The 19,077-nt window shown below is 46.0% G+C and overlaps 1 protein-coding gene across 1 annotated transcript in view; it reads right to left on the reverse strand.

Moving 5' to 3' along the window:
* Positions 1-17,340, reverse strand: part of NCKAP5L (NCK associated protein 5 like) — a 58,753-nt gene extending 41,413 nt beyond the window's left edge. Inside the window, exon 1 of the mRNA XM_087954001.1 lies at positions 17,218-17,340. The gene's annotated coding sequence lies outside the window, so the exon portion shown is untranslated. The remainder of the gene's footprint in view (positions 1-17,217) is intronic.
* Positions 17,341-19,077: the final 1,737 nt, after the last annotated feature.

Genomic DNA, 19,077 nt, shown 5'->3' on the forward strand with positions numbered 1-19,077 from the left:
CAGGGGATAAAGAAACTTGATGTCTAGCTTTTTTATGGCATTTTCACACAGTCAAAGGCTCTTATGTGCAATATCCCACCGGATCCCTGTTATCTCTATATTAAAGAGGAATTTGGGAAGCAGCCAAGAACAGGGGCTTGACAAAGACTATACAGCAAGTGCATTGCAGGAGCCGAACATATCTTCTCTCTGCTGGTCCTTAAACCTCCTCCATTTCACCACTAATGTGAAAGGATAAGCAATCTGTACCACATTTGATGATCAGCTTTACGATTTATTTAATCGCCAGTTTTATCCTGCCTTTCCTCCAAAGAGCTCAAGTTAACCTACATCTGCCTTGTCCTTCCCCCCACCCGATCCCTTCCTCTAGATAGAAGGCAAGATTAATCTTTTATCTGAACCACATTGGAGAATCAGTTGAATTCCTGGACATTCTGGATCAACCAGGAATTGAACTCGGATATCCCCCTTTTTTTTGCAAGGCTTTGAAGACCCAGACCTTCCCAGGCACTGGACCAGGAGGTAGCTGAGGTGGTTGAGCCTGTTGTAGTGGCTTATGTGACCTCCTACAGAGGTGATTAGTTATCGATACAGCATCTGCCTCTGTAATGTGTGTGTGTGAGAGAGTGCACATGCCTAGCTTCTTGTATTAAAGAGATGAAGGTTGCAGGACTATATGTACAGATTCTCTCTTTTGATAGCTGTAAGATATACTGTTAAGTCCTTGACTTAACAGCAGTTCATTTTGTGACTGTTCAAAGCTACACTGAATGGCATTGAGAAAAAAGTGACTTATGACCATTTTCCACATGACTGCTGCAGCATCCTCGTTTTACATGATCAAAATTCAGATGTTTGCCAACTGATTCATATTTATGACAGGTGCAGTGCTCCGGGGTCATGCAAGCAAGCTTTTGTGACCCTTTTGACAAGCAAAGTCAATGGGGAAGCCAGATTCACTTAACAACCATCTTACGAAGTTAACAACTGCAGTGAATCTCTTGACAAACTGTGGCAAGAAAGGTCATAAAATGGGGCAAAACTCACTTAACAAATGTCTCACTTAGCAACATAAATTTTAGGCTCAATTGTGATCGAAAGTCAAGGACCCATCTGTATTTTTCTTCTTTTTGTTTGTGTTATGTTCTTTAATGTTTTAGTTGGTTGCTAGCCACCAATCATTGCAAGGTAAGTGGACAGATGTGTAACTTGAATGAGATGATAGATAGATAGAAAGATAGAAAGGAGGAGAGGAAGAGAGAGAGAGGGAGAGAGAGAGGGAGGGAGGAATAGTGATAGACAGACAGACAGATGACAGTGATAGATATATAGATATGGTAGGTAGATAGATGATAGATAGATGGATGGATGGATGGATAGATAGATAGATAGATAGATAGATAGATAGATAGATAGATGATAGATAGATAGATAGATAGATAGATAGATAGATAGATAGATAGATAGATAGATAGATAGATAGATAATCATTGCTGAGTCTTGTTCACAAGGAGCATCACATTTCTTAGTTAAAGACTCAGGAAGAAAAGCTGAATGTGCAGAAACCAGTAATAACACTTATGGTAGCGGAATTTCTCATTCCTTGCCTGCAAGCACAGGAGACAATTCTCAATTCTCTATTTATCCATCATCTATCTTCCTACCGTATCTACAGTATATATCTATCACTGTCTGTCTGTCTCTATTCCCCCCACCTCTATCCTCCTTTCTATCTTTCTATCTATCTATCATCCACATTCACCAAACAAGTTTAGTCATGATTCATGGGGTGATGGGAAAGCCAGTTTGATGTCATGGTTAAGGCATCAGGCTAGAACATTTCCATACCGTGAATTGTAGTCCTGCCTTAGGCACAAAGTCAGCTGAGTGACCTAGGAAGGAGGCAACGGTAAACCATTTCTGAAAAACGTTGCCAAGAAAATTGCAGAGGTTTGTGCAGGCAGCCTCTGAGTCTCTGACTGAATGGAAGAAAGAAAAATAGGGACAATGGAGAAGAATTGGGGGGGGGGGACCCATATCATTACCTAAAGCAACTATGAATTCTTAACAATGAGACCTAATGGCACCTGCCGGAAGTACCAGATGGAGAAGTACCAGTACAGAACCTGACAAGGGGACAATCCCTGTGCATAAGGGATCACATATGTATTCATGGAGGGCAGCGTTGACTTTCATCATGGCATAGTTCCAATGCACCATTTCAACTTGGGAGGAAAAGTATTCATTCCTGCCTAGAGAAAACGAGTGAAAAGCAAGAGGCTGCTTAGGAACTCACCCGCCCTGAATCAGGGCAGCATTGCCTAGGGAGGCAGGGCAGGAGATGGGCAACCCACAGCACCCTTGCCAGTAAGCAGGATAGTTGAGCTGATGGGGACCAAAGTCTGATATTGCTAAGAGCAGTGATCCCCAACCTTTTTTATGCCGCGGCCCGGTATCGGCATCAGCTGGGTCGCCGCCATCTTTTTTTTGATGAAAAAGTGCTTCCGGTGACCTCACCGGAAGCACTTTTTCATCAAAAAGATGAGCGGCGCCTAGCGCTTCGGTGAGCTTTTCTGGGTAGAAATGGCTTTCTACCCGGAAAAGCTCACTGGAAGCGCTGGCGCTGTTTTTTGATGAAAAAGTGCTTCCGGTGAGCTTTCTACCGGAAAAGCTCACCGGAAGCACTTTTTCATCAAAAAGATGGCGGCGCCCAGCAACCAGCGGCCCGGTAGGACTTGTTCTGTGGACCGGGACCGGTCCGTGGACCGGTGGTTGGGGACCCTGGCTTAGAGCAACATTCTCTAGACATCATTCTTTCCCAGCCCTACCTGAAGATACCAGGAGTTGAAATTGCTAGGATTTTTTTGGCATATAAAGCAAATATTCTACCATAGCATGAGCGGTTATCTATATTAGAATAACAGAGTTGGAAGGTACCTTGGAGGTCTTCTAGTCCAACCCCCTGCTTAGGCAGGAAACTCTACATTACTTCAGACAAATGTTTATCCAGTCTCTTCTTAAAATCTTCCAGTGTTGGAGCATTTACAAGCTCTGGAGGCAAGTTGTTCCACTGGTTAATTGTTCTAGCTGTCAGGAAATTTCTCCTTAGTTCTAAGTTGCTTCTCATCTTGATTAGTTTCCACCCATTGCTTCTTGTCCTGCCCTCAGGTGCTTTTTGGAGCAGCCGTCGCCAACCGGTGGGCCGTGAGAAAATTTTGGTGGACCGCAGAGAAATCTCACCCCAAGAGCACCCCCCCCAAAGCAATTAATCCAGGCTGCACAGAAACAAGGCTGCACCGCCCACATGGCCCACGGGAACGCTCCCCGCCCACTCACTCCTTACCCAGTAAACTTGCCTGCTAAATTTCTATTTTTCCTTTTTCCGACCATCATCTGTTCTCTATGCCGGGAGATTTAGATTAGCTAGGAAGCAGAAAAATGGTTGGATTTCTTGCTTTCCAGCTAGTCTTTAGATCTTCGGCTCTGCTTTTAAGTACAGCCGAACCTCTCTTAGGACTGGAGGTTTGCTTGCAAGAAAATTCAGTGCAAGCAAATTTGAGAGACTGAGCTAGCCAATGGCAGATAGATAGATCTCTGAATGAATCTGTGATTCTGTGGGCAACTCAATCTGCCTGCCTTGCTTTGCCTGTTTTGGGGTAAAAGTTGCTCTTTTTTTAATAAAAAAATTCAATATTTATATAAATATTTATAATATTTACATCCAAGCCATGCCCAGACAGTCACATGACCACCAAGCCACACCCACAAATTAGGCCACACCCACAGAACCAGTTAGTGGTCCCTGGGATCTAAAATTATGAGTTTGGTGGTCCCTGAGGTCCAAAAGGTTGGCGACCCCTGCTTTGGAGAATAGCTTGACTCCCTTTTCTTTGTGGCAGCTCCTGAGATATTGGAACACTGCTATCATGTCACCTGTAATCCTCTTCATCAGACTAAACAAACCACTTTTTAAAATCTAAACCATTTGCCCCTTGTGACATACAATCACAAGGGGTTTGTGCGTGCATGAAGAACAGAATCTACTCTTGTCTGGAGGGAATCAGTTTGTGTTCTCTTTCATACTGCGACAGCCTTCCCCAGGCAGGCATGGCCCAGATGATGCTGGACTACAACCAGGAGTGGGATTCTACAGGTTCGCACCTATTGGCTAGAACCGGTTGTTAACATTCTAAGCAGTTCAGAGAACCGGTTGTTAGAAGAAATTACTGGCTTAATCCTGTAAGGAAGGCAGGAAGGAAACATTCTGGTGTTGCTTACAGAAACTGCCTCTCCGTTAACCCTTATTACATTCTTGGCAGGACTAGACTTCCTGTCTCAGGAACTTCTCTGGAGTTTTTTTCCCCTCCTTTGCTGATATTTTGCTTGTGTGGAGTGACCATTCAAAGTTACAATGGCGCTGAAAAAAGTGACTTATGACAATTTTTCACACTTACGACTGTTGCAGCATCCCCAAAGTCATGAGAGGCCAGGCGAGGAGATGCGTGCCTCAATGTGAGTGATATTGAGTTGGCCACGCCCAGCCAATAACATGACCACCAAGCCACGCCCACCAACTAAGCCACGCCCACAGAACCGGTTGTTAAAAAATTTGAATCCCACCCCTGACTACAATCCCACCATCCTTAGAGACCAACACATCTGAAAGGCCCAGACTGCAGAAAACTGCTCTATAATACCATGCTGCTGGGAGGGGTTCTCCACCATCATGCCATATTAATACCATAATAGCATAGTTGGAGTGAGGATGTAATTATCAGTTCCACACATTCCAATCCACCCATTCAGCTGGAACATCAACCAGGATAACAACAGGGGTGAAATTCCTGACATTCAATTTTTTTTTACTACCGTTTCTGTGGGCGTGGCTTGGTGGGCGTGGCAGGGGAAGGATACTGTAAAATCTCCAGTCAGAGGTGGTATTTGCCAGTTCTCCGAACTACTCAAAATTTCCGCTACCGGTTCTCCAGAACTGGTTAGAACCAGCTGAATATCACCTTCACAGGGGTTTGGGAGATCCCCTAGCTAAGATTCTGTGCAGTTCAGAGAACCCCCAAATCCCACTCCTGGGTGGCTCTGCCCACCCCCCCTCCCCTCCCAGGAGTCCCCATGTGGCCCATTTTGGATGCAGGTAAGTGCAAGGCATGTGCGGAGGCTCAGGTAGGGCAAAAAATGGGCCTCCCGGAAGTTCAGAAAGGCTGAAAATGGGTCCAGTTCTGCCTTCCAGGGAACCTCTGGAGCCAGGGAGACCGTTTTCACCCTCCCGGAGACTTGAGGAAAGCCTCCAGAGCCCGGGGAGGGCAAAAATGCCCCCCCCCAAACCATGGTGCAGGAGGCCAACTAGGCCACGCCCACCATGGCCACGCCCACCCAGCAACTGGGCAGAGAACCTGTTGCTAAAATTTTTGAAGCCTACCCCTGGATGATAATAATAGTATCATCATCAGTCCACTGCATTTGCACACTGTACATTTTAAGCATCTTGTGGGAATAATGATCTTAGATTCCCGTCCAGTTAGACAGTCTATATCTTAAAGAGGTCTGTTTCCCTGAGCTGCTTCCTTGAATTCCAGAGTTTTCATTCTGTTTGGCTGGGAAAGGATCCAAGATCATTAACACTCAACACAAGGGAAGGGTTTTTTTCCCCTTAGATTCACACCCTGTAGAAGCCAAGGAGATCAGAGGTCCTTTCCTTTCCTTTTTCCTTTTCCCTTTCCCAAACTGAGTCACTACAGATAGTCCTCAACGTACAATGGTTCATTTAGTGACCGTTCAAAGTGACAGCGGCACTGAAAAAAAAAAGACTTATGACCGTTTTTCACACTTATGACCATTGCAGCAGCCCCAGGGTAAGGGGAATCAAAATTCAGACACCTGGCAAGTGACTCATATTTATGACGGTTGCAGTGTCCCGGGATCATGTCATAAACGAAACAAAATCATTGAGGAAGCCAGATTCATTTAACGACGGTGTTATTAACTGAACAACTGCAGCGATTCACTTAACAACTGCAGCAAGAAAGGACGTAAAATGGGGCGAAGCTCACTTAACAAAGGTCCAGCAACAGAAATTTTGGACTCAGATAAGTCGAGGACTACCTTCCTTTCTTTTTTTTTTTATTAATGCACAAAGAAGACTGTTCCAACAAGTAACTCGAGTTCAGTGCTGTTCCAACTTCCCCCTTTCCCAAATTCCAACACTGTAGACCAAGGAACACCTAGCTGCAGTTTCCTCTAGAGTTGTGGCACTGTCAGTCTCTCCCATCTCCAAACAGCCTGAGACCATCCAACGGGTCTCGTGCCAAAGGTGGGACTAGAACTCAGAATCCTCCTCTCCGTTTCTACCCCCTTAGAAACTGAAGGGCCTTAACCAATAACAGCAAACTGGCTTTCTCATATTGTGCATACCTCCTAACAATAAAGGTTTTATCCCACCTGACCTCAAAGAACGGTTAGGGAGGTAGTCATGCTGCCAAATTAGGAAAAAATGCTGGCTGGAATCACAGTTATTACCAGCGTTAGGAATTAAGGGCTGGGAAGCATTCTATCTTCTCCCACTATCTCTACACTGAAGTGGATTGCGGCCTATTGCTCAACCAGCATCTAATGCCACTCTATAAAGCCTTAGTAAGACCACACCGAGAGTACTGAATCCAGTTTTGGTCACCACATTATAAAAAAGATGTTGAGACTCTAGAAAAAGTGCAGAGAAGAGCAACCAGGATGATTAGGGGACTGGAGGCTAAGGCATATGAAGAACGGTTGCAGGAACTGGGCATGGCCAGTCTAGTGAAGAGAAGGACCAGGGCAGACATGATAGCGGCCTTCCAATATTTGAGGGGCTGCCACAGAGAGGAAGGGGTCAAGCTATTTTCTAAAGCGCCTGTAGACCAAACAAGGAATAATGGATGGAAACTGAACAAGGAGAGATTCAACCTGGAAACAAGGAGAAACTTTCTGACAGTGAGAACAATCAACCAATGGAAGAGCTTGCCCTCGGAAGTTGTGGGAGCTTCATCACTGGAAGCTTTCAAGAAGAGATCGGACTGCCATTTGTCAGAAATGGTGTTAGGGTCTCCTGCTTGGGCAGGGGGTTGGACTAGATGACCTATAAGGTCCCTTCCAACTCTGATTATCTGTTAAAGCAGCCCAGCTTGCCTCCCCCATTAGTTTCAGTTGAATTAACCCAAAGTTTTGATCTCTTGTTTCCTGGTTATTCCAAGATCCACCTCCCCCCCATCATCCCATTTTCCTTCTCCCCACCCTACAGTAATGGCAGGAAATGGCACCACATCAACCAAAGAATGGGGGAAGTGAGATGCTGTCTGTAAGGAAAAGGAAAGCCAGCAATTGTGAAGAAAACAATGGCATGAAAGTGCCTCTGTGTCTCCCCCAACCAACAGTTTCAGTGGGGATCAGGATAAGGGAGCTGGGAAGGAAGTAGCGGGAGCAGAAGGTCCAATGACTTAATCAAAGGGGACAGAAAAGTCCTTTCTTCACTTTTTCAGTGGCTGCAATCCACAAGACAACCAATTTGTAAGCTGAGTCCAAAGAGAGGTTGTTTGTGGAACAGCTTCAACGGCTAAGTAAACAGTACATGACTCCACTGGTGGGCCTGCAAAATTGATCTGACCAGACAGGATGGAGTCTAAACGCTAGCTGAAAGGAACAACCAGGCGCCCAGGCTTCACCTTCGTTCAAAGCAAAGCGCGCATCGAATCCACATGTTACAAAAGGAGTGAACTAATTCAGTAAGACCTTTAGTAAACTCATAATAACAGTTGCATTGTTTGCAAGGGCTGCAGGGAAGATGCGAAAACACATCTCGACCCTATTATGCTGCTAATACAAGAGGGGGTGTATCGAACTGGTGTGGATTGATGCAATTGCATTTGAATTTTGCTAAAACCCATGGTTGCAAATAAATGTTTAAATGCAATTCACAATAAGTATGCACAGAATAAGTTGTCCACCACATTTGTGTACATCTTTACCTCCTTCTAATTAGCTCATCCTTTCATCGGATGGTTCTGCTAAATGAAATGGAATTGGGTGACCTCCCAGTGAAGAAATATAGCAGAAGTATTGCATTTCAAAATCGGATGCCTGTTGCATCTCTGCACAAATCCCTGCCTCAATTCATTTGCTTCCAATCTTATTGGCTCATGAAAACTGAAAATTAGGAGCCTACCTTTTTTGCAAAGCAGTTGGGACACGGAAAATGACAAAAAAAAGTAGGTAGCAAAATATTTGTTAAAGAGTTTCCAAATACACTTGGGTGGGAAGTAATAGAGAAATTGATTAAATAAAATAAATAAAGCCTAACTATGGCTCTGATACAGGTAATCGCCAACATATAACTGGTCACTTAGCAACCATTTAAAGTGACAACGGACCTGAAAAAGGGACTTATGGACAAGTTCTGACATCTAACATTCCCCACAGTCACATGAACAGATTTTGGTGCTTGGCAACTAGCCTGCATTTACAGTGATTTGCTGTGTCCCACAGTCATTTGGTCACAATTTACATTTTTTCTCCCAGAAATCGGCATTCTGGAATTCACTCTTTTCTGGCATTCTAGTTTCTGGCAAAAAAAAAAAAACTCCCTGTGGCGACAATGGGTTCATTTAACAATTGTAGTGTTCCCTTAGCAGCATTTGTTTCAGGACTGCCATAAAAAAAAAAAGGTCATAAAATTGGGTTCAGTTGCATGACCTGCTTTACAATGGTCTTGATGGTCATAAATCAAGGACTGTCTGTAATAACAAAAGGGAAATAGAGCAGCTTTTTTTAAAGAGTCCAGATTGCTGGAGAGAAGGGCTGGCTGGAGTGACAGAAAAGCCTCTTCTGAGAGGCCTCTCTTTGTCCCTGGATTCTACTGTCTCAGCTGCAACAAAAAGAAGGCAAAGCTATCATAGCATCCCTAGCTTTTTTTTTTCTTCCTGGAAAAAAAAGCTCATTCTTCAAGCCTTCTGGGGAAGAGACAGCTTACTCTGGTGCTTGTCACTGAGCGGCTGGCTGTGTGAGAGGCTTGGTTAGAAAGAAAATTAATTCCCAAGATCCCTCTGCAATTGCTCTTGTGGAGAAACAAAGGACGCCTGGGATTACTGGCAGATTGCTGCCCTCACATACTAAATATGGGCTAAGGGGAATTGCAGTCCAACCCATCCGGAGAATGTAAAGTTGGAGGATGGCTCCTGAGGATAGAAGATCCAGGATACCCAACTCCTGAAGGAAAACCTGGTCTTCTGGGCCCATTGCATGCAAGGCACGGATGGAGGGGGGGGGGGAAACCCTCTATCCCTGGCAGATGCCACTGAGAAAACGAGGTCACAGACTAAGGCACTGAACTGGCGGCTGGCCAGACAGCAGCCTTGTAGAAGGAAAAAAAAACAAAACCACAAAGACCTTTCTGGAATACCCACCCTTTCTTGTGTCCAGTAGAGAAACCAGGGGTCTCGAGAGCCCTATAGACACCAGAACCATGAACTGCATTTCCCCCCGAAATACAGAACCTGGTTTTAAAAGAAACTCCTCAAAATAAGTGGGAATGCACTGTAAGAGTCACCTCAGAGGGGAGAGGGGCAGCGTAAAAAATTAATAAACAAATAAGTGTGCTCGGTCCCACCTCACAAGATGCTTACGGTTTCTTGCTCCTACTGCGTATATTTCTACAGCAAATGCAAGAGAGGAATAGTTTTGACAGGCACAGGTTTTCCCAGACTGCGACCATTGAACAGCTTCTTGTTAATAACTGTAAGAACACACGGTCCTTTATGAATCTTAAAATTATTATCCTGTAAGAGTTCTCATTCCCTCGCGATAACTAATTCAAATCACTTGGTTGTCCCCTTCGCATCGCCTTTATCCACCTTTTCCTGTTAAAAATCTTGCATTCACCCCCACTCACTTCAACTTCCTCTAGACAGGGGCCTTCAAACTTGACAGCTTTAAGACTTGTGGACTTCAACCCCCAGAATTCCTCCTCCACTCATGTTAGCTCAGGAATTCTGGGAGTTGAAGTCCACAAGTCTTAAACTTGCCAAGTTTGAAGGCCCTTGCTCTAGGAAAATTACTGTTTCTGAATCGTCAGGAATAACTGGAGGCAGTCTGGCCTAAAACGGAAACCCAGAATCAAATGTGGTCAAGTGGGATCCAGCGGTTCCAAGAAGAGAAATAAATTAAACCCATTTCTCTCATCAAGATGAGCTCCTAGAGCTAAACTTGCAAGAGGGAAAAGAGCACATTAGCTACCAGTTTTTACTTTTACAGCCATTATACACTGATTGTCTGTATGGGCCCACTAGGTAATACACAACTATTTTGGAGTAGAGGCCAGCCTCCAAATCTGCGAGCAACCCTAGTATACAAATTTACAGGTAGTCCTCAACTTACAACAACTGAGCCCAAAATTTCTGTTGCTAAGTGAGACAGTTGTTAAGTGAGTTTTGCCCCATTTTATGACCTTTCTTGCCACAAGTGCTAAGTGAAACACTGCCGAATGTGGCATCCTCACTGACTTTGCTTGTCAGAAGGTCACAAAAGATGATCACATGGCCCTGGGACACTGCAAATGTCATAAATATGAGCCAGTTGCCAAGCATCTGAATTTTGATCACGTGACCACAAGGAATGGTTCAGTGGTCATGTGAAAAATGGTTACAAGGGCTGCTGTATGTTTGAACGGTCTCTAAGCGAGTAGCTGCAAGTCAAGGACCACCTGCATTTATCCAGAGCTTATTTCAAACAAGGATTTTAGAAGAGACAATATGATTGGCAACTCTTCCCCTTTGTCTCCAGTAACCCTGATTCCCACTCACAAAATGGTTGCCTCCTTATTACAGGGCAGCCTTCTTCTGTTCCAGCAACCCAGCTAAAAACTGAGCTCAGCTTTTGATTCTTGATAAGCAGGCGAGGCAAGGCAAAGCTGAAAGGGTGCATGCCCCAAAAGGCCACTCATCACTCACATGGATCCTAGATGTTCAGTTTGAAAAGAATCATGACTGATACCTCTGCACAGATGGGGAAGATACCACAACTATTCCCATTCTCAGCCTTGCAGCCTTTATGTTTCTTCTTAAACGGAAACTTGGGCAACGAATAAAGAAGTGTAATGGGTTTTCTTCTTCAGCAATGTGTGCAGAAAGAAGGAAAACTGCTTCTACACTACAGCTTATGGGTAGTGCTTGCAGTAACTGGAGATGATATGTAGCAGTGATGGCTAACCACGCGCACACATCCCCAAAATGCAACGCGCCCTATGCACACATCCCTCTGTACATGCACCTGCCCCCCACATATGCACAGCAGAGACCCGAAGACCAGTTGGCCGGTAGGAGGTGTGTGCGTCCATGCACAACAGAACTAAGTTGGGGCAACAGCTTGTGTGCCCACAGAGAGGGCTCTGCGTGCCACCTCTGGCATCTGTGCCATAGGTTCGCCATCACGGATATATAGACTTGCAACTGGATTACAAGTCCTGTCACCCATATATTTCAGCCCTTCAAAGTTATAAAGGTATGTGAGAATGACCTTGGCAGATGGGGAAGAGACACAGCCAAGGGAACCATAGCAGAAGCATCAGAATGTGGACTGGGCAAACAGTTCAGACGGGACCCTCCCTAGTTTCTTCTGGTTGTAAAGGCAAGTGGAGAAGAGATGTACTTTCAGACTTGCAAGATTCTGTTAATGTATCCTTACACTAAAGTAGAATTAGTCCATCAGGTCAGGCTTCATGCCTGGACTACAGTGGTAGGATTCAATTTTTTTTACTACCAGTTCTGTGGACGTGGCTTGGTGGGCGTGGTAGGGGAAGGATACTGTAAAATCTCCAGTCACAGGTGGTATTTGCCGGTTCTCCAAACTACTCAAAATTTATGCTACTGGTTTTCCAGAACTGTGGAATACCACCTCTGAATATGACTGATGACTTGGGGAAAGGGGAAACTTTTACTTTTTAATCTGGTGAAACCTGCAGGAACTTTCAGAGTTGGTTTTCACCAGTTGTGCCAATATGATGTATCCAATAAATCAGTGGTGGTATTCATTTTTTTTTTTTTACTACTGGTTCTGTGGGCATGGCTTGGTGGGTGTGACAGGAGAAGGATACTGCAAAATCTCAATTTTCAACCCACTCCTGGGGGAAGGACACTGCAAGATCCCATTTCCTCCCCACCCCACTAACCTGCTTTCCAGCTCCGTTCGCCTGTGCAAGGCAACAAAAGACCTACCCGATCAGCTGGGACTCGGGAGGCAGAGAATACAGGGGGCGGAGCCAGTCAGAGGTGGTATTTGCCGGTTCTATGAACTACTCAAAATTTCCGCTACTGGTTCTCCAGAACCTGCCAGAACTGGCTGAATACCACCTCTGCTGGACTACCTCACTAGGCTGACATCAGTCTTGTAAATCTGAATATACAGTACATTTCTCTCCCATCACCTTTACGGTTTCTTTGGAGGGCTAAGCTGCCTTTTGTGCACTAGCTGTGGTTCCTCCACATCTCCCCAGGTATCATTACAACACATATCATTACAACAATTCACAACTTATTCACAACTCATGGGCTGAATAGCAAAACTAGAGTCCAATTGCATTGGCTAATTAGTGAGCTGGAATCAAATTCCCAATGTATAACCCTGGCTGCAAAAGCAGATCACAGCATAAATTTCCCATAACACTGAGAGAATCTCCATAAGCTGATGCATAAAATAAATATCAATAAATAAATGTGCAGTATACAGAAAAATGCAAACAATCAGTAATAGATTTGCATCAAGTATAGGTGGACACAAACAGGTTTACAGTAATAAAATCTCATATCATAGTCCTTTTCCAAAACTTATCATGGAGGAAGGTATGGATATGTTTTACATACAATATTTCCTCTCTATCCCCACAGGTTCCCTATCCTTATCAACTACTCAACAAAAAACATGTGGCACTATAGGTAGTCAAGTTACGACCACAATTGAGCCCAAAATTTAGGTTGCTAATTGAAACATTTCTTGCCACAGTTTGTTCAGTGAATCATTGCATTTGTTAAGTGGGTAACATGGTTAAGTGAATCTGGCCTCCCCACTGGCTTTGCTTGTCAGAAAGTCGCAACAGCTGATCACATGACTGCAGGGTACTGCAACCGTCATAAATATGAGTCAGTTTCGAAGCATCTGAATTTTGATCATGTGACCGTGGGGAGGCTACAACAGTCATAAGTGTGAAAAATGGTCATAAATCACTTTTTTCAAGGATTGTTGTAACTTTGAATGGTCACTAAATGAACTGTTGTAAGTTGAGGACTTACCTGTACACCTTACAGCTATCAAAAGAGAAAATCTGTACATACAAACCCTTCAACCTTCATCTCTATAAAACAAGAAACTAGGCATGTACAATCTCTCACACATATGCATTACAGGCCTTTCACATATGGAAAACCTGAGGCAGGTGGACAGATCTCGACAAAACTCACAGGTTGGGTTGGGTACACAACAGAGTAAACAAAGGCCTCGTGTGATGAGGTAACAAAACATGGTACAACTTATTGGCTTTGTTCAAAATGCCGCCCATGGTTAACAATACAAGTTGCCCTAGACTTATAACAGTTCGTTTAGTGGCTGTTTGAAGTTACAACTGCCCTGAAAGAAGTGACTTATGACCATTTTTCACACGTATGACCATTGCAGCATCTCCACAGTCACATGATTTACACTTGGATGCTCAACCTGACCAGTGATGGTATTCAGCCGGTTTGCACTGAACTGGGGTGAACCAGTAGCAAGAATTTGGCGTGGGTCGCCAAACCGGTAATAAGTTCTGGCTGGCCACGCCCCCGACCCGGTCGCCCTCCTGCCTGATGCTCGCTCAACCTGCCCGCCTGACGTTTGCCTAAGGTATTTTTTTTTCCCCTCCCGACAATCAGCTGTACATAGATCAGTTGTGCCGGGATTCCCCTTGCTGAGGCCCAGGAAGGCAAAAAATGGCTCAGCCCCCCCTCCCCCATTTTTTGCCTTTCTGAGCCTCAGAGGAGCCTTAGGGGAGCAAAACACAGACCCCCAGGCTCTTCTGAGGCCAGGAAGCTCCCAAAACGGAGCATGGAGGGGTGCTGTGCGCCCCTCCCATGCTGTTTTATTTTCTTCCTGAGCCTCAGAGGAGCCTTAGGGCAGTGATCCCCAACCTTTTTATGCTGTGGCCCGGTATCCCCAACCTTTTTATGGCGCGGCCCGGTACCGGCATCAGCTGGGCGCCACCATCTTGTTTTGATGAAAAAGTGCTTCCGGTGAGCTCACCGGAAGCACTTTTTCATCAAAACAAGATGGCGGCGCCCAGCGCTCCGGTGAGCTTTTCCGGGGCTTTCTACCCGAAAAGCTCACCGGAAGCACTTTTTATCAAAACAAGATGGCGGCGCCCAGCAAACCAGCGGCCCGGTAGGACTTGTTCCACAGACCGGTACCGGTCCCCGGACCGGTGGTTGGGGACCCCTGCCTTAGGGGAGCAAATACGGCCCCCCCTAGAGGCTCTTCTGAGGCCCAGAAGGCCCAAAAACCGGTTAGGGGCTGCAAAAAAGCAAAAAAAAAAAAGCCACACCCACCCAGTCACATGGCCACGCCCACCAAGCCACGCCCACAGAACTGGTAGTAAAAAAAATTGAATCCCTCCACCGCAACTGACTCATATTTATGACAGTTGTAGTGTCCCATCTCCTTTGGCGAACTTCGGACAAGCAAAAGGTCAATGGAGAAACCAGATTCACTTAAGAATTTCTGTTATTAATGTAACAACTGCAGTGATTCACTTAACAAATATGTCAAGAAAAGTGGTAATGTGGGGTGAAGCTCTCTTAGCAAATTTTTCACTTTGTAACATAAATGGGCTCAATTGTGGTCGTAGGTTGAGGAGAACCTGCAAGGGTTTCATTAAGTCAGTTCCGTGGTGCCTTTTTTAACTACAATCTGAGCCTAACACTCTGGCTGAGCTCATTCACTGCAGCGCTAACTGGCAGTTTGGCCTAGTGAGCCGTGGGGATGCATAGGTTAGGTTAACTTGCTGTGCAGATCCAGCTATTGTGGTTTAGGGGTGAGCACGCTATGGAAAGGCAGCCATTGCCCTGGAGATCTCCAGTTGGTTTTCTTCAAGGAGGCTTGCAAAGAGCAGATCCTGCTACCTATCTGAGGCCTCACAGCCCGGAGAGCCAATTTCAGGAGACCGGGAATGGAAAGCATGCTGATCCTGAAATGTTCAGGATCGTTTCAGGATTAGAGGCGGCAGCGGGGCGGATACCGGACCCCTGGAAACCCAAACAAGTTGCTGCGCTGGAATGCAAACGATTCAGATTTCTCCAAAGTTTCTGTTAAGTCCAAACCGATTTTTTTTCTTCTTCTCCCCACTTCCCCGCCCTCAAGTGCGTGCTTGGTTACCGCTGCACCCTCGGCGCTTTTACCAAAACGGAAGCCCACGGATCTTCCGAAGATCACTCGGATCACCACGCAGGGCGCTGCGGCAGCCGCGGAAAGGATTGATTGGGCTTAACTTTAGGAGGACAACCCAGCGCCAGGCAGATGAGAGAGGGAAAGAGGCGCGCGTCGGCGGGCTTCAAAGGGAAGGAGTTGTATTGCCACAGGGGGAAATCTACCCACTGGCTCCGGAGATTTAAGGAAGCCGGCCGGGCATAAAAGTGGCTGGAAGAAAGGACCAGAAGTAGAAGCGAAACTGCAGAATTGCTCGTAAAAATAACACTCATAGAATAACCTTAACAATTTGTTTATCGCAGTCAAATAGCCTCCCTACCCAACACCCGGTCCGCTCAAAGACCATTTTTAAAAAGCCTATAATGTCCATTTAAAAACAGCAATCTATTAAAACGCCATATAACATACACGGCATCTAAAATGAATATCAGCCCTACAACTCATCCCCATAAACTCGTCAGAAGAGGATCTTTCTTTCTTTCTTTCTTTCTTTCTTTCTTTCTTTCTTTCTTTTTCTTTCTTTCTTTTTCTTTCTTTCTTGCGCAAGACAAGTGTCATAGATCGCAGCCTCCAGCTGCTCGTCTGTCTTATGTGCCGCCTTTACGGAATCAAATCTCTCTGAACTCCACCGCTGGTATCATCGTTGAAGCCTTAAAACTTAGCGCCGTGGGTGAACACAGCCAATTGTTGCTCATCGTGAATGCCACACGATGGTAAATGCTCTCTCAGCAGATAAGCAAACGACTTCTAGCGAGAGCTCCCCTTCTTAAACCGTACAGAAATGGCATTCGCACGACTTTTAGCTATACAATTTGGGATGAAACCTCCTTTGAATGGTGTGGGAGTAGGAACGGATTTCCCGAGAGAGAAATTGCAGACTCCAGGAATCAGGAGCACAACTCAGGTGACCTTGAGGACACAGATAAACCTCCAAGTGCTCCGACTACCCTAAATGGATGCAAATGACCAGCTGTCTGCAAGGAATAGAAATCCTTCCATTGCCCACTGTCCTGACAGAGCTGAAGGAGCGTAGTGGATGAGAAGCGAAATGTCTTCAAAAGAAAAAACGAAGTCGCGAAAAAGCACCTTTGGGACAACCATGACCTGGATGACTGAGAATCTCTACAGACCATTCGCACGACCCACTGAACTGCAGTTACCACGTGTTGGTTTTGCGTAGCGTGAGCCCCAGCCCCCGAGTTGACTGTTCAGTACATTCAGCAAATGGACTGAGTCAACCACGGGCAAACGTATCCTGTGGATGCATCCACGGGTTCTGCTGCATCAGTGTCGTCGTCCCCCCTCCACAAACTATGCACCCGTGGCTTGCTAAAATAACTCCGTTGACCGGCTTCCTACAGCACACGGAATCAGTCGCCTGCCCTACTTAAACGTAATCCGTAAGGAGAACTCGGCCTGGGTGGATAGATTGCATTTCCACCACTTCAAATTCATCAGGCTCCCCCCTCCCTAAATCCCCCCTCTGGCTTCGGCCGCTCTAAGCTCCTGCGCTGCAACTCAATCGGAGCCCCAAGCTTCGGTGCTCGGGAGCGGCTCCCCAGCAAGAGACAGTGAGGATCTGGCGCAGCGGGCGAACGGCGCGTCCCGCCCCGTCCCCCGGGGACACAATCGGCCTACAGGCGTGACCCTCCCTCCCCGGGTTAGAGGGGATGCTCCGGAAAGAGCCGCAGAGGAGCGAAGGGAGCGGACGCCTCTCCCTTCGCAACTCACCCCGCGATGTTACTCGTGGCAGACGGGGCTTAGGGCCGCCGAAAGAGCGGAGATCGCTCCGCAGGCATCTCGCGGCATTTCCTGCAAAAGCCACCGCGGCGATCTCCCCGGTTTCTCGCTTCCAAAGGCCGCTTCTGGAGAAAGTGATGTCATGGCTTTCAAACGGCGGGACTCCTCCCTGCATGCTGACCCGCGACAGCCAATGGGTGCCTGGTCCAAGCTTACTTGGCGCCAGATGTTTCTCTCCCGTTTAGAGGCAGCACCAGCATCACAGCTCCGCCGGCTGCTCCAGGCCTAGTAAAGTGCCAGTAGCTCCACGATGGCGGTAGCAGCAGCTTTGGGATTGCTGTAAAAGGAGAGAGTCTTCTTGACACGTTGGAAAGGGCGAGCAAGCAGCTGAGGTGCTTTGTTAGCATTTCATGTTGCTGCTGTTGTTGAGCTCATCCTAGATCTCTTTGTTTTTTCCTCCCATGGAGGAGCCTTCTCTGGAGATTGCTTAATTTCTTAAGCCGCCAATCTCTTCATTATTAACCTGCCACACTATTTAATATGGTAGTAAGGAACTTAAGTGCCAAGCTTTCGGATAAACTGTTACAAGATTAAAACAAAAGAGCTGAGATTCTAGAGACCACATGGGTCTTTTTCAAAAGTAGGTTTGCAACTTTTTCTGGGAAATCTTGTGTGTCTGTCTAGCTTAGGTAAAGGTAAAGGTTCCCTTCGCACATAGGTGCTAGTCGTTTGTGACTCTAGGGCAGTGATCCCCAACCTTTTTACGCCGCGCGCCCGGTACCGGCATCAGCTGGGCGCCGCCATCTTTTGATGAAAAAGTGCTTCCGGTGACCTCCGGAGCATTTTCATCAAGATATGCGCAGCGCCTCGGTGAGCTTTTCCGGGTAGAAATGGCTTTCTACCCGGAAAAGCTCACCGAAGCGCTGGCGCCGCCATCTTTTTGATGAAAACGTGCTTCGGTGAGCTTTTCCGTTCTTTTTGATGCGTGCTTCCGGTGAGCTTTCTACCGGAAAAGCTCACCGGAAGCACTTTTCATCAAAAAGATGGCGGCGCCCCAGCAAGCCAGCGGCCCGGTAGGACTTGTTCCGCGGAGCGGTACCGGTCCGTGGACCGGTGGTTGGGGACCCCTGCTCTAGGGTGCAGTGCTTATCTGTTACTAGGCCAAAGAGCCAGCACTGTCTGAAGACGTCTCCGTGGTCATGTGGCTGGCATGACTAAATGCCGAAGGTGCACGGAACCCTGTTACCTTCCCACCAAAGTGGTCCCTATTTTTCTACTTGCATTTTTTTACATGCTTTCAAACTGCTAGGTTGGCAGAAACTGGGACAAGTAGCAGGAGTTCACTCCGTTACGTGGTGCTAGGGATTCGAACCGCCCAACTTCCAACCTTTCTGATTGACATCCTCAGTCTTAGCCACTGAGCCACCGTCCCCATTATCTAGCTTAGCAGATCCTTAATTTTGCTTTTCTGAATCCCTTGGATTAAAGAGAAAACCTCTCTTTAAAAGCTTTGTAAAAACACATGAGAGAATGAAGACTACTTCTTATGAGATTAATGACCTATCTCGTATACTGGGCTGTTACGGTTTATTTAACCATAGCTTACAGAGTAAATGATATTCTATTTTATTCACAAATTATAATTCTCAGTAATGCTGGGTCTTGTTGCATTTCCTCATTTTTATAAAGGCGCTACCATACTTTGTTGATATTTGCCAAAATAGGTGGTTAACTACTTCACATTTAAACATGTAGACAGCTTACAGCAATATGAGTTCCTCTCACCTGACCAAAGTTCATTAATATAATGGTGAGAAGACAATCCACCAAAATTTTAGCCTCTAGCTACAA

Source organism: Notechis scutatus, chromosome 2, assembly GCF_049901735.1.
Source record: "Notechis scutatus isolate UNSWTSFEM ecotype Mainland chromosome 2, rNotScu1.2, whole genome shotgun sequence".
NCBI lineage: Eukaryota > Metazoa > Chordata > Lepidosauria > Squamata > Elapidae > Notechis > Notechis scutatus.